This window comes from Mustela erminea, chromosome 8, assembly GCF_009829155.1.
Source record: "Mustela erminea isolate mMusErm1 chromosome 8, mMusErm1.Pri, whole genome shotgun sequence".
NCBI lineage: Eukaryota > Metazoa > Chordata > Mammalia > Carnivora > Mustelidae > Mustela > Mustela erminea.
This window is the reverse complement of record NC_045621.1, coordinates 69,068,503-69,082,773: the sequence shown is the minus strand read 5'-3', so window position 1 is coordinate 69,082,773 and position 14,271 is coordinate 69,068,503. Positions and strand designations below refer to the sequence as shown.

Below are 14,271 nucleotides of genomic sequence, written 5' to 3'. Positions count from 1 at the left end.
TCTTTGACCCATGAATTATTTAAAAAATTTTTTAAAGTCTATATATTTTTTGTTATTTATTTATTTTTTTTTTAAAAGATTTTTTTTTTTTATTTATCTGACAGAGATCACGAGTAGGCAGAGAGGCAAGCAGAGAGAGAGGAGGAAGCAGGCTCCCTGCAGAGCAGAGAGCCCGATGTGGGGCTCGATCCCAGGACCCTGGGATCATGACGTGAGCCGAAGGCAGAGGCTTAACCCACTGAGCCACCCAGGTGTCCCTTTTGTTATTTATTTTTAGCTTACAGCACTATACTCAGAATATACTGTCAGTAAAATAGAGGTTTTGGATGATAGAATACATATTCTTAGATTTGTGGCTTAGTATATGGGAAAACTTAGAAAGATGATCTATGTTTGCTTGAAAAAGCGGCATTCACACCTTCCCTATCTTTACTATTTTTAAATCGATTTGGTTTATCAATTACTGAGAAAATATGCCAATATCTCCTACTATGATTGTGGATTTGTTAATTTCTTCTTGTAATTTGGTCACATTTTGTTTTATATATAAGAGAAGTTGTATTATTATATATGTAATATATACTATTACATAAGGGAGTATATATTATATAGTTGCTATCTTTTTTTATTTTTATATTTACTGCTATTTATGGCAAATGACATTTAAAAATTTATAGTAATGACATAAAGTTTCCTTACAGAATAAATTTGATTTAGCCAAATAGGAAATGATTCAAAGACCTGCCTTGAGTTGAATGGTGCAGGTAGTAAATCGCTACGGAAGACAGTCGTGCCAGGGGTAGAACAATGGCTCAGGAGTATACCAACCAGTATCCCCTTCCACCCCACCCAGTGACCCAACAACGATTCTAGAATCACAGTTTCCAGCCCACACCCCTCTCAGGCTTCAGTTCCACATATACAGTTCTCTCTTGTCACTTCCTCCTGGATGTCCCGCAAGCCCCTCCCAATCAGAAACACAGAAACTGAAACACGGAACTGAATCTCTTCCATCCTGTCTCCCTCCCGCCCCCGAAACACTCACTGTTTCCTCTGGATTCTTCATCTCGGGGCAAGATACCTCTGTCTTCCCGGTCAGTGAAGCTGGAAATTTCAGACCGCTCCAGCTGCACACCAAAACTGAGAACTGGTTGCACGTATGCTGCCTCCTTGATATTTCTTCTAGCTATCCCCTTGCAGCCTCCTTGCTGCTGTCACGACTGGGGCCATGCCATCCCTTTCCTGGACCCTCACACCCTCCCTTTGCTCTCCCAGTCTCTAGACCGGTGCCCTCAAATCTGTTCTCCACCATACTGCAACGTTAATTGTTCTACATGGAACTTAGATTTTTGTCTTCCCCTTGCATTACACTTTAGGGTGGCTCCATATCGTTTGTGGGATAAAGTTGAATCCTTGCATGATACACTACATGGCGCCTGCCTGCATTGCTCCCCAGCTCTGCCCTGCTCTGTGTCGTAGCTACAGGAATAACTAGCTGTTCCCAAATGACAGCAGGCTGCTCTATGTTTCTGTGAGATTTCTCAAGCTGTGCCCTCTCTCATGAATCCATTTGCTTTCCTTTGTCTACCAAGGAGACACTGTAAGATTCAGCCCAATTAACACCTCCTCCAGGATGCCCTCTCCGTGACTCCCATCCATTCAGCGGACCATTCTTCTCTTAGGTACCTCCCATCCCCAGCTGGACTCCTCTAGCTAGATTGTAAGCTCTTTGAGAGCAGGGACAGTTTCCAAATCATCTCTACCTTGTTTGTTGGATGAAGGAAACAATGAGGACTTACTGTGAGGAAACATCTAGCTTCAGCACCAGTGGTTGTCGGGAGTCTTGAGAATGGTCCTTGCCTTCTTTGCAAAGTAAGTGAAGCGTCCCCAGAATTTCAGAAGCAGCCGGCAGGAGAAGAGCCGAGTGTGGGCTCTTCTCTGGTGATAGGACTGTGGGACTGCAAGGCATACATGCTGAAGAAAACAACACATCAAAGGAAAGCTTAGATAAATCATGCCCTGTAGAAATGTGTAGGACTTCCAGGTTGTTTCAAAAGAACGTTCACCTTGTTCAAAATCGACTTAGTAGCCCTTAAAATCATTTTATCATCATTTTTACTAACAAGCTAAGCCCTGAGAAAGGATAAAAGCTCATAAATGCTTCCTGAAATAAAAAGTATTTGCTTATGATACTAGCCTTGTTCTCAGCAACGCTTTTAACATCAGAGGAACGTTCCTGAAGCATTTTCTCATATTTACTTCCTCCTCCTTTTCTTCCTAATGTCCCTACCTCTCTCTCCGTAGATTTAGTTCCAACAGATTTAATAAAAGAGCAGGACTTGGAAGAAGCATTCAGAGGTATGGTCAGGGTGAGAATGTAAGCACTTCAGATGGGGCCAAGAAAGACAAACAGAAAAATCTTGAAAGCTATTAATTTTTTTCTCCTTTATTAGTTTTAATCCAGTTCTAGATTGGAATACAAAGTATGCATCAAGTAATTAGAGGGCAGCCTAATACCTCATTGAGCAGCACTTCATGAGTTGTTAAATAGCCGGTGAAAAAAGTTTGGAAAGGGGCTCCTTTCAAAGTACATAAAGGCTCTGAGAAGTCCTGCAGTAAAAAGTGGTTTAACTGTGTTTAACCCAGCCTTTCCCAAAATTTACTTGATTATAAAATCCTTTTGTATGGAGCACCTATTAACATGCAGCAGAGACACATCATTTGGATTAAAATAGGATAAAAATAGTCTGATTCGAGGGCAGATGTTTCACTTAGTAAAGATTATTCTGAAGTAGTAGAGAGTTAATGAACATCTTAAGCAACCTGAAAAGCAGTGTCAGAAGATTTTTAAAATGCTGTCAAGAACTCATAAAATATACATTATATTGTGTAACAATATTGTAAAATGCTGTATGATACATTAAAATCATCAGATTATACCCTATTACCCTACAATCTTCTAATCACGTATTTATACACTTTACGTTATATCTGCAAAATGACTCCTGTTATAAATATTATGCGTGAATTATAGAAGTATGCTATAACCCTAACGCTAAAGGATTCCATGATATAAGGAAGTAACAGCTTTTGATAATGAGAGTAGCAGGGCAAAAGAATGGTTAAAAATTATAGCATCAGAGAATTCTGGAACTGAAAGGAAACTCAGGATCATTTTAGTCCAATCCCTTCATTTTAGATAAAAAGAAACTGACAATCATTTATGAGGTCCCCAAGTAAAAGAACAGGTGGCAAGAGTGTTGAAATGTTGGGAAACATCTGGGATAGCATTTTCCTTTATGTAGGAGGTAGTCAGAAATGGTCAAGTGCCCTAGGAAGATGAGGTTAGAATTTTGTGAGAAAGAAGTCTGAATACGAGATGATTGACATCCTTATCTATGTCAGTGAGAAGTGTGAGCAATTGTACAAGCAAGGAATATAAGCATGAGACAGTCAACTAACAAGACCAAGGGATTGTGGGAGGGGGAGGGTACTATAGCCAAGAAGCTTCCAGACAGTGACATACACTTAACTGATGGCTCACAATAACTACTCACCTAAAGTAAGTAGTCCCCTATCTTCTCTGAAAACAGCCCTGCTCATCTAGAACCCTGCTCGGATCCAATTCAGCTATAGTAATGCTCTGCAGAGTATATGAGCCTCCGCGCTGAAGATGATTGAATCAGAAGTGGACAATGGCCCAACCTCAACCTCCTCTCCTCTTTGGGAAATACCTAAGCTGTGGTTGTGTCTAGAACCGCGATCCCTTGCCAGCTGTCTTCTTCCTCTTCCGCTCAAGAGGAAGCTGCCTTTTTCCAGGTTAAGTGGAGAATATGTTCTCAAGGGAAATGCTTTGCTGTCAGCCCATAGGGTCAGGCTTCTGACAGATTATGTGGCCGATTTGTCACTCACTGCCAAGATTTTAAAAGTGTCTATCGCAGAGTATGCTTTGCACATCTGTTGTATTATAAGCACAGTGTTAGCTCTCTCCGAAGCTGTCAAGATAGGAGGATGTTGCTGTGTTCTCTGAAACAGCCCCTCTGGGTGATTTTTAAATGGCAGAGTGTTGGGATTCTGAAATGAGGTGAGATCCCAGAAGAACTAACAAAAACATTGAATGAATAAGTCTGTCCTCCAACATTAGCTGAGTGTTCAGTGTGCCCAGCATTCTAGCAATATAGTCCATGTCTATTACATCATAAATATTATGTCCAAGTCCTTTTAAAATTGCTTTAACGTCTTAAACTAGTAACGGAAAATAAATGGGTAAAAATGGTGGTATGTTTCTGATGAGACTTCTAGGCATGTTTGTAAAATGAGTTTAGGTGCCTGAAGGAATAAATATTTAAAGTATAAACAGTAAAGTCTTGATACATTTCTTTACTGATACTTACAACTGGGGGCAGGGGATCAAACAGGGTTAAGGTAAAAGGGAGTGTGGAGGACCATGAGATGTACCCAGGGATCCTCTTTCCATGACTGTTACGCTCCCTGCTGGGAGTGCTGTTGGCAGATAACCTTCCCTATCAGCCCCCTGGGGTTGCCTCACCAAAGGCACGCCCCTTCCCAGGGCAGCCCATGTCCCGTGGCTAGTTGAGGCAGGAGTATAAAGGTTATCTTGAACCAGCAGCAGGAGAACTCTCAACTCCCAGGGTTTGGAGGGCAGGGAGAACTGAGGGCCAGGCCCAAGATGTAAGCATCAGAGAAACTGAGCTCTGAAGATGAACTTTCCTGACCAAGGCAGGACTGGTGTATTAAGGTCAGGGCCCTGGTTGGGAAAGAATGAAACCCTATCTAGCAGGATGAGGATATCTTGGTTGATGGCCTCCAAAAGCTTAAGGTTTGTGGATGCAATTATTGCAGCTGGAGTCCATGGCAAGATCGAAGTGGGTGAGCCAAGGGATCCTGACCTGCAGAGAATGACGGGACGGCTCGTAGAAAGTGATGGATGTGTTTGGCACACAGGTGGTCCACTGGGGTGGCTCTTGGTAGCATTTTCCAGTTTTGATGGTGAAGGGGTAAGTGTGACAACTCAGCCTGTTGGAGTGAGGGTCCATCCTGGTCACATTACCAGGAGAGCCTCTGACATCCGGATATTCAGACTGAGGTTGAGTGGACTCCAAAAAAGATGGGAAAAGAGAGCGAAGATGAGTATCAGATGTGGCCCTGAGACTAGCTCCGGCCATGTGGGCTGCAGTTTCCTGAAGGAAGCCCTCCGGAACCACAGGGGAGTTTCTTGAAGAACACATATGAAGCCGCGAATCCTGGCAGTGGAAGGGTTGGCTGAGATGGACCACGAGATGTTCTGTGGGAAAGACCTGTGGGGTGGGCAGACAGCCTCTGGATGTCAGGCTCACAAGGGCTGCCTCGGCTAGGGAGAGCTGCCTCGTGCAAAGTTGAGTCTTTCTTGGCGTTGCCTGTCCCCAGTGACCGATTAGTGAAAGAGTACAGATTGCCTGTTTGCCTGGCCATATCAGGACAACATGTAGGAGCCCTGCTGGTCCCCGCTGAGGTTCTCTTTGGACCTTCATTGCAGTTCATCTTCCCCCTCTGCCCATTCCTGCTTCCTTACCCTCCCTATTACAGATGGGCCAAGGCCACTCTTAGTACCTACCATACACACTGCACTCAGTCTCAGAACCTGCTTCCCAGAGACCCCACATGCAACAGAAAGGTTTTGTTTGATTGCGTATTTTGGTTATTACAGCTCATATTCATTTTAATAAAGAAGAGACACCTTGTCGTACCGCCTGCCCCCCAACATTTTCCATGCCTTTGACATGTCCTGTAGAAACCATGTGGATTTGGCTCTTTGTTTTATCATGGTGCCATTTAAATTCTTCCCATTATCCGACGTATTTCCTGAAAACACGGGAAATTAGGACAAATTGGAAATTATACCTATAGGCTTAAAAGGATTGAATTCAACATTTTTTGGCATGAACGCACTATCAGAGCTGTGTCCGTCCCACTGCATCACATCAGGACACATAATGACTTGTTGTTCCACTTAGTGACCCACCATTGCAGCATTGATCTTCTCTGCTCATGATCACCAGGTAATCTACGGAGTAATGCTGTGGTCAGATTGTTCATGGGCCTTTCTTCCAATGGTTACATCCATTGATGATCTCTGTTTGAATTTCCTTAGGGGCCGCAAAATGATCTAATTCTATTTTTCTTTCTACCTGCTTGGCTAGAATTCTTCTTAAAAGATTTCTTTTGTTAATTATGCCTCTTCGAAGAATTCATAGAGAAAAGGACCCTCCGATGGTGACAAAAAAGATTTTTTTGTATGTGTGTAAATTTGGGGGTTACATTGAACTTTGCTTTGTTTTTGGCTTTTTTTTTTTTTTGGATGAGTTTATTATTATGAACTGATAGCATTTTTTTACATGTTTAATTATTTTGATCAACTGCAATTTTTAAAAATATTTTATTTATTTGAGAGAGAGAGAGAGAGAGAGAGAGAGAAAGCAAGCATGAGTCATGCAAGTGGGGAGAGGATCAGAGGGGGAGGGAGAAGGACAAGGAGATTCTCCGCTGAGCCATGGAGCCCAATGTGGGGCTCAATCCCAGGACCCTGAGATCATCACCTGAGCTAAAACCAAGGGCTAGGCGCTTAACCAACTGAGCCACCCTGGTGTCCCTCAACTGTAATTATTAAAAATTTTAAAATTTAATTTAAATGAGAATTTAGAAACATGTAAAAGTAGAGAGAATAGTTCAACGAACTATAAGCACTTGGCTTTAGCAATTATCAAAATATGATCAATCGTATTTACCATCTCTCCACTTCCCCATATTATGCTAAGATTATACTAAGGCAAATCTTGGACTTAGTTTCATTTCATCTGTGAGTAGTTCGGTATATATCTCTATGATATAAGAAATTATAAGTAAAAACAAAAATAAACCATAACTCATTATCACATCTAAAAATGAATAATTTCTTAGTATTATCAAATATCCACTGTTCAAATTTTCTGATTGTCTTTTAAAAATTTTTAGTAGTATTTTTTGGCTCTGCATCAAGGACATGTGTTGCAAATGGTTTATAATTTCTCAGTTTTTTTTGATACATAGGTCCTCATCCATTTCCTTTTTTCTCCAACTTTTGTTATTATTATTATTATTTTTTTAAAGATTTTATTTATTTATTTGACAGACAGAGATCACAAGTAGGCAGAGAAGCAGGCAGAGAGAGAAGAAGGGAAGCAGGCTCCCTGCTGAGCAGAGAGCCTGATATGGGACTCGATCCCAGGACCCTGAGATCATGACCTGAGCTGAAGGCAGCAGCTTAACCCATTGAGCCACCCAGGTGCCCATCCAACTTTTGTTATTATTGAAGAAGTAATATAACTATTGCTGAAGAAATTTCTTTGTCTTGTAGTTTCTGAAAGTTTGGATTTTACTGATTGCATCTTCAAGGCGTCATTTAACGATTCCTCAAACCTATATATTTCCTACAGATTGGAGTAGACCTGATCGATTGATCTTTCTTTCTCTCTCCCTTCCTCCCTTTCTTTCTTTCTTGGAAAACTACTTCACAGCTAGAGGTGGGTTCCTCCCTCAGGAAGCACATGGTATCTGTCTGTCTTTCTGCAATGTGAACATCTCCTCAAGATTTGCCTCTCTTCATTTATCTATTAAAAGTTGCAAAGTGAAACTTTTCTTATTCAACCAATTATTTTTTATTTTTCAGCTGGAACACTTCTGTAAAGAGAAAATGTCCCTCCTTTACTGTGTATCATTTATATGTGGAAAGTAGAATAAGTACTTCTTTCCCTTTATCAGTTTTCAAAACAATGAGTAGGTTCCCTAGCATCCTTCAAATGTGACTGATGTTACAGTGATTTTTTTTTTTTTTGCTATCAGTACAACTTATGGATTGAAAGAATTTCAATCTCTTGCTGTTATTATTCCCCTTTATACTTAAATTGCATCAACTTGGATCAGAGGGAGCCCATTCAAGAGAGCTCCTGAGTTCTTTTGACAGGACGCTGGTGGTCTTTGATAGCTTCCTGGTTTTCAGGTATGAGCAGATATTTTGTTTACTATTAGCTCAGGCTGGGTCCATTTGGATGGTATTTTAGATTATCAGGCACCTGGCTTATCTGCGGAAAGCATTCTTTGAAAAAGGAAATGGCTATAACTTCCCCCTCAGCCTCCGAGAGGAACTGTGGATTCAGCAGGATTTCCAATTGCTCTCCTCATTGGCAAAGGGAAAACAAGTGCCCTCAATTAAGGGAAGTGCGATTACCCCATCGCAGCCTTGAGCAGCACTAAGGCAATATACCGCATGGCAAATTACACATGTCAGGCAGCGGGTCAAGTGCAGTTATGAATGCAGAGACAGAGCCATTGATCATTGATATGAATAAAGAAAGTATTCAGAAGCAGTCAGTCTGGGTTTGCTTCCCTGTCCCAGATCTGCAGGGTTAATTCTGAACTAGTCCAAGACGCAATCATGGATTCTTCCGTCTGGGAACTGCAGAGTATTACAAATGAAGAGACCAGACTTGACTTAACTCTTGACCGCCTTATGAAATGAGCACAGGCTCATGACCGTAACCGTGTTCAGGTTCTGTGGGAGCGTGGTATGTGCTGGAATGACAGCAGGGATGACCGAAGAGAATACTGTGCAACCAAGAGCCACAGTGCTCTCTGGCCACCGCGGGCAGTGGCAAAGAGCTCCTTCCCAGATGGTGAAAGGCAGAGTCCAATGGGTCAAGTCTCTTGGGCAGTTTTCCAGGCTCAGCAAAGACCTCTGACTCCACATTTATTTTGGAAAGAGGACGAGAAGGGCAGATTGTCAGCATGGTCCCCTTGCTTTCTTCATTCATCACTTTCTTTTCACTGAGGGCATTCTATTAAAAATGAGTGTAATAAGCACCGAACGTCAACATTGGAAGCCTGTAGGTGAGGCCGAGGAAGGCCTAGCTGTAGACAGGCAGCCCCTCTGAGTCTCTGAAGCCTAGCTGTTCATCAGCGTCTCATCCCCTCCCCCAAACTGGCCCTAACAAGGAGGGCTCACTCCCACTCTGTAGCTGTTCTTTTGTAGAGCCCTGAGGGTAACTCCTTTGGCATCATTCTGGGGGTCAAATCTTCCGCATCTGAAGGGCACATGCATTCAGCTATTCAGGACTGGAGGGGAACATATGATTCTTCACGGCGATGATCACTGTTCTCCCAAGGAAGCCAGTGGAGAGGGGAAAACCCCTGATGCTCGGTCCCCATTCTTCCCTGGAGACAGGGTGTGGGGAGATCCTAGGCCCAGGGATCAGATGCCTGAGCTGAGACTTAGTTCTGGAGCTCCTGATGCAAAGGAGCAGGGACAAGGACAACAATCAAGGCCAGGTCTGTATGAGGGTGGCACCTCTCGGTTTTCAGAGGTGGAGGCTGTGGGTTTTAGCTGCGGCCCTGGCGGCTTCCCTTCTTGGTTCCCACCTGTTTGTTAACCCAGTTCTCCAGCTTTCCTAAGGCAGGCAAGCTACCAAGACATCCTTAATTCATCAGGAAATTCTTACCTTGCTGAGAAGAGCCAGATTCCTGTGGCTTGAAACCAAGAACGGGACTGTGATCTGGAAATGACTCTTTCCAGGAAAGTGATAACCCGTCTCCTAAACACATAAGCCTCTAGCAGATCGTGAATAAGACCTAATCACAGACCAGGATTGCCTTAAAGCTGTGTTTTCATGGAGCATAGAGTGGGCCTCGGCACTTCTGCTGGTGCTGTGGGTTGTTGGAAATTGTCCCACAGGAGCTGTCATTACTGTGTTTTTGATTTCTGAGGGACGGCTCTGCCCCATGCTTGTGCTTTTCTCAGAAAGGCCTGGTTCCTGCCAGGGTTTGCAGAGCCCCTCTTGTCACCGCAGTATGAGAGAATGAAGATCAGCAACCCCGAGGCTTGGGTAAGAGTGACAGAAAGCAGCCTGGGAGCTGCAGCCAGCATTCTGCCAAGCCCGGTGGAGAGAAAGACAAGGTTTCTACAGACAACAAATGAAACAGGCTCAGTCCTTGGTGTCCACTCCTTGAGCGACCGCCCAATAAAAACCCAGCCCAGGGGCAAACTCCCCAACCTGGGGAGTGCACATCGGTGTCCAGATGGTCTGGGACCCCAGCAAAGTGGTTTTCACCAGAACTGAAATACCTCTTTAGTTTTGGTTCCTCAGTTGTGTAAATGCTCTGTAGGATGGAACTTGGAACAGCAGATAAGAAGACAAGCTCTTGGGGTGCGTGGGTGGCTCAGTGGGTTAAAGCCTCTGCCCTTGGCTCAGGTCATGATCTCAGGGTCTTGGGATTGAGCCCCGTATCAAGCTCTCTGCTCAGCGGGGAGCCTGCTTCCTTCTTTCTCTGCCTACTTGTCATCTCTATCTGTGTGTGAAATAAATTAAAAAATCTTTTTAAAAAATTAAAAAAAAAAAAAGAAGTCAAGCTCTCACGCTTTCTTTCAACTTCACAACTCAGACCCCATTCTAGGACCTGCGGGTGTGACTCACCCCATCACTTCCACTCTTTACCCCCGAGTTCCCCTGAGCAGCGAACCCCATGTATTTATTTATTTAAAATATTTTGCGACGGAGCATTCTGAACATACACAAAAATAAACAGACTATCTAAAGAACAGCCCCGCCCACTGCCACATACCCATCCCTCAACTAGGACAACAACTAGCCCCCAGCCAGTTCCACCCCATCCACACCGGCCCCCACTCCCTGTGTCACCTGCATTATTTTGAAGCAAATTCAAAATCCTTTCATGGCAGATAAGGAACTCTCCTTCCCCCCCCCTTCTCTCTTTCTGCTGTTTATTTTTAACATAACCACAAAACCACAAACACATTTAAATGCCATCAAATATTAATTTGAAAATCATGAGATATCCAGTTGGCTGTTACATTTCCAATTAACCCTGTTTAATCAGTAATAACAAGTCCTTAGAGATCTTACAATGGAGTAAATTCCAAGCTTCGATTTTTTTTTTCATACTTGCCTCCTGACACACATACATTTTCAAAACTGGTACGTCCAAGTTCAAGAGGATACACGTGATAGAGGTATTTCAAACTGGAGCATGTCTGGGATTTGGAGTAAAGCTCAAGTCCTTTATGATAATAATCTCTACACAAAGGAGAAACAATCAGGGCTGGGACTCAAGGATGCAGGAGCAAGGCTTTAGTGTGTGTTTTACCGATGCTGCACATTTCCACTGGGCTACCTCCAGAATTGTTGGGAGTTCTTATGTACTTAATATCAAGACATCCTAGGAGGTTGCTAATTGGAATAATTCATCTTTCTTGATATATTTGCCTTAAGTCAGCATTTTTCAGACTAGGTTCTGAGCAACACCACGCCCTTGGTGATTTTTCAAGGTCACATGAGCTTGGGAAACACTGTCACTCCATTCCTCCTCTCAGAGAATTGAAGTGCCTTGGTGTATTAAAATTCTAAGAAATCCTCTGTTGAATATTGTGCCTGGCTCAAGCAGAGACTAATTCAACTTTTAATCATGGAAAGTTTTTCTATAGGATATAGAAAGTTTTTCTATAGGATATTAATATCTCACAATATACTAGTGTCCTTTGTATAGTATAAAATATTTTATTATTAATGTGATCCTGAATTTAACTGGGCATCCTGTACTATTATTTTCTAAGTCTGTCTCTCCGTCCCACTATTTCAGTGTGAGGAGCCATGTTTGAACAAATGACCCCTCCCCTTAACCACAAATGACTGGCTGAGTGGTGGGCTCTTTATCCAAGCCCAGCTAATCTGTTTCCTTGAAAAACGGAATTAGGGGCAAGAGCACACAGGCTGGTGTGAATGCTGTCTTAAACAAAGAGAATATCAATAAGAATATCACCGTGAAGGCTGGAAAACAAAAATGGGGTAGATGCTGAGGTACAGAAAGCTGGCTTTTGGGGTTCCCAGCAATGTTCAATTTCTTGCTTCTTGCTCTTTCTGAAGAAATGTGTTTAACAAATCTTGAATTCCCTAAGTTACTCCAGAATTTTTATAATACACATTTTCTTTGCTTAAGCTAGCTCAAATGGATTTCTATTTCTTGCAACCAAAAAATATCCTAGTAAAATGTGATTCTTCCCAGAGAGGAATCGATATGCTCTATCATTCATAATGTGCTGTGATAGGTCAGGGATAGAATGCTGACACACATTTTGAGAACAAAGTAGCTTATCTTTAAGAATATTTAGAAATTTAGGGTGAGTCTGGGTAAATGATGACACAGGGGAGAGTGACTTGGAGAATTTCCCAGTTAGATCCATCTCTAGCCAGGAGGTCTCCAGCTTCCAGCAAAGAAGAGAAATCTCAGGAAAATCACAAAAGCACCACACGGCCTCTTTCTCTGGGTAAATGGGCAAGTTCACTCTGCATGCCAGATTGAGGTACTGTACTTTAAAATCCTGAAGTTCCCAAGACTGGAATCCTGAGTGGAAAATTGGACCCCCCAAGGTCCATGGCTGTTGGCCTTGAGTTAAGTGTCACCCTTTGTTCTTACCATGGGAAGTTCAATTTAGAGCAATTTGGAATGATTCCCTCCAGTCTCAGGGCATCATTAGGTATTTCAAGGCTGGTGGTTAGCTTGGTAAAAACCACTTCCCCATATTAGAAGATCACAGGGACTATTGAAAAGACATCACAGAGTGTATGATTTTAAGCAAGTCATAGTTTTCAGATTACCAGTATTTTCAGACAGTTTAAAAAGTGCTTGTATCTTATATATAAACACAATCCACACAGCAAAGCTCACATTGACCTTGGAAAAAACCTCTTTAATTTAGCATAGAAGTATTGTGTCTCCTTGGGTATCACGAGCCATTCACTAACATCTTATTTTATTTTACTTTATTTTATGTTAGGTCGGTTTATTTTCCATAAAGCCAGGATGGAAACAAACAACCGTGAACCTTGATGAACAAATACAGACCTCAGATTAGGGGATGGTAGCTGCTTAATTATCATCTCTTTAATCTTGGGCATGATTTCTGTGCCATGAGATATTTTTTAATGCGAGTTTATTGTTGGTTGGCTCTGGAGTGTCATTCTCATTTCATCCTGCAAGATCAGTGTTCTTTAGCCAGATGACCTTGGAATGTCTGGAGTGTTCAGCTGCTAAACTCTGACTGTGATGAGTAGGGACAACACCAAAACCAGAAGACACCCCTGGATTCGTACACATACTGGAGAGTCTTCAGTACAAAGAGGCCACATCAACCCGCATTGAAACTACAAGTTAAAATATACATTTATTTTTTACAAGTGATTCTTTTCTGAAATGCTGGATCCAGATGAGTTTCTCTCCATTTCTCAGTGTAGCTAAGACTTTGGAGAGGCCCGCTTTTGAGACACCGGGCACTAGAACATCTGTTTGGGTGATGAAGGAGGGACTGTATTGGAGAATTGTGGTCTCAACTTCTAGCATGTTCTCCTGAAGCTGATTTGTAAGTTCACATTCTCTCAGTAGAGGGAAATTTCTAGGAAAGAAACAGTCTGATAATGGCCTGGTTTTAGATGAGGAGAAAAAGTCTGCTAGCTGAAGAGATCACACATGCGCGTACAATTTGACATCTCAAAACAGAGCTGTTTAAACATTCTCGGCAAATATTCTTGGCTTTGTGTTTTGTTTCTTCAAGGCTCTGCTCTGTGGCTGAAATTACATTCTTTGATAAAGAAATACAAACATGAGAACCTTCTATTAGGTTGGCAGTCCAAGAGTCGCTAGTACCCTTGAGACATGTGTGTTGAACTCCAGCACTCAGCGGGGAGAAGCTGATGCTGTTTCTTCTGCACCCTTTGTCGTGCTTTCTTTGGACTTGGCCTGAGCTTTGGAAGAGTTCAGCTGGGTCCTGTGCTTTCCTTTTTTTTCTTTTATGCCATTTTTGTCATGGCATATGAAGACACAGCTTTATGGAACTTAACAGTATCTTACTAACTGTGTCATCTTGGGCCACTGACTTAATCTCCCTGAGTTTCAGTTTCTTCATTGGCAAGAGGTAGATAATAATGCTTATTTCGTAGGGTTGTTGTGAATATTACATAAGAGGACAGGTACAGAAATACTCTGAACGGTGTGCTGAACAAATGTTATTTTCTTTTCTTCAATTAAACCAACTGGAAGAGGAACTAAAAAGTATTGTACCTAAGAAGGCAAAAGAAACAGAAAAGCACAGCAAAGGAAACCATTTGTAATTTGGCTGGCTGGTTTAATGGCTATCATCTTGGGGGCAGATGGTTATGTGGACTCTTTTTT

At 42.3% G+C, this 14,271-nt stretch overlaps 1 long non-coding RNA gene across 1 annotated transcript; it reads left to right on the top strand.

The window, feature by feature from the left end:
* The first annotated feature begins 1,784 nt into the window (after nt 1-1,784).
* LOC116597786 lies at nt 1,785-4,600 on the top strand. Its single transcript, XR_004288783.1, has 3 exons — nt 1,785-1,872; nt 2,305-2,369; nt 3,594-4,600. It is a non-coding gene; the product is annotated as an uncharacterized LOC116597786 (long non-coding RNA).
* Nucleotides 4,601-14,271: the final 9,671 nt, after the last annotated feature.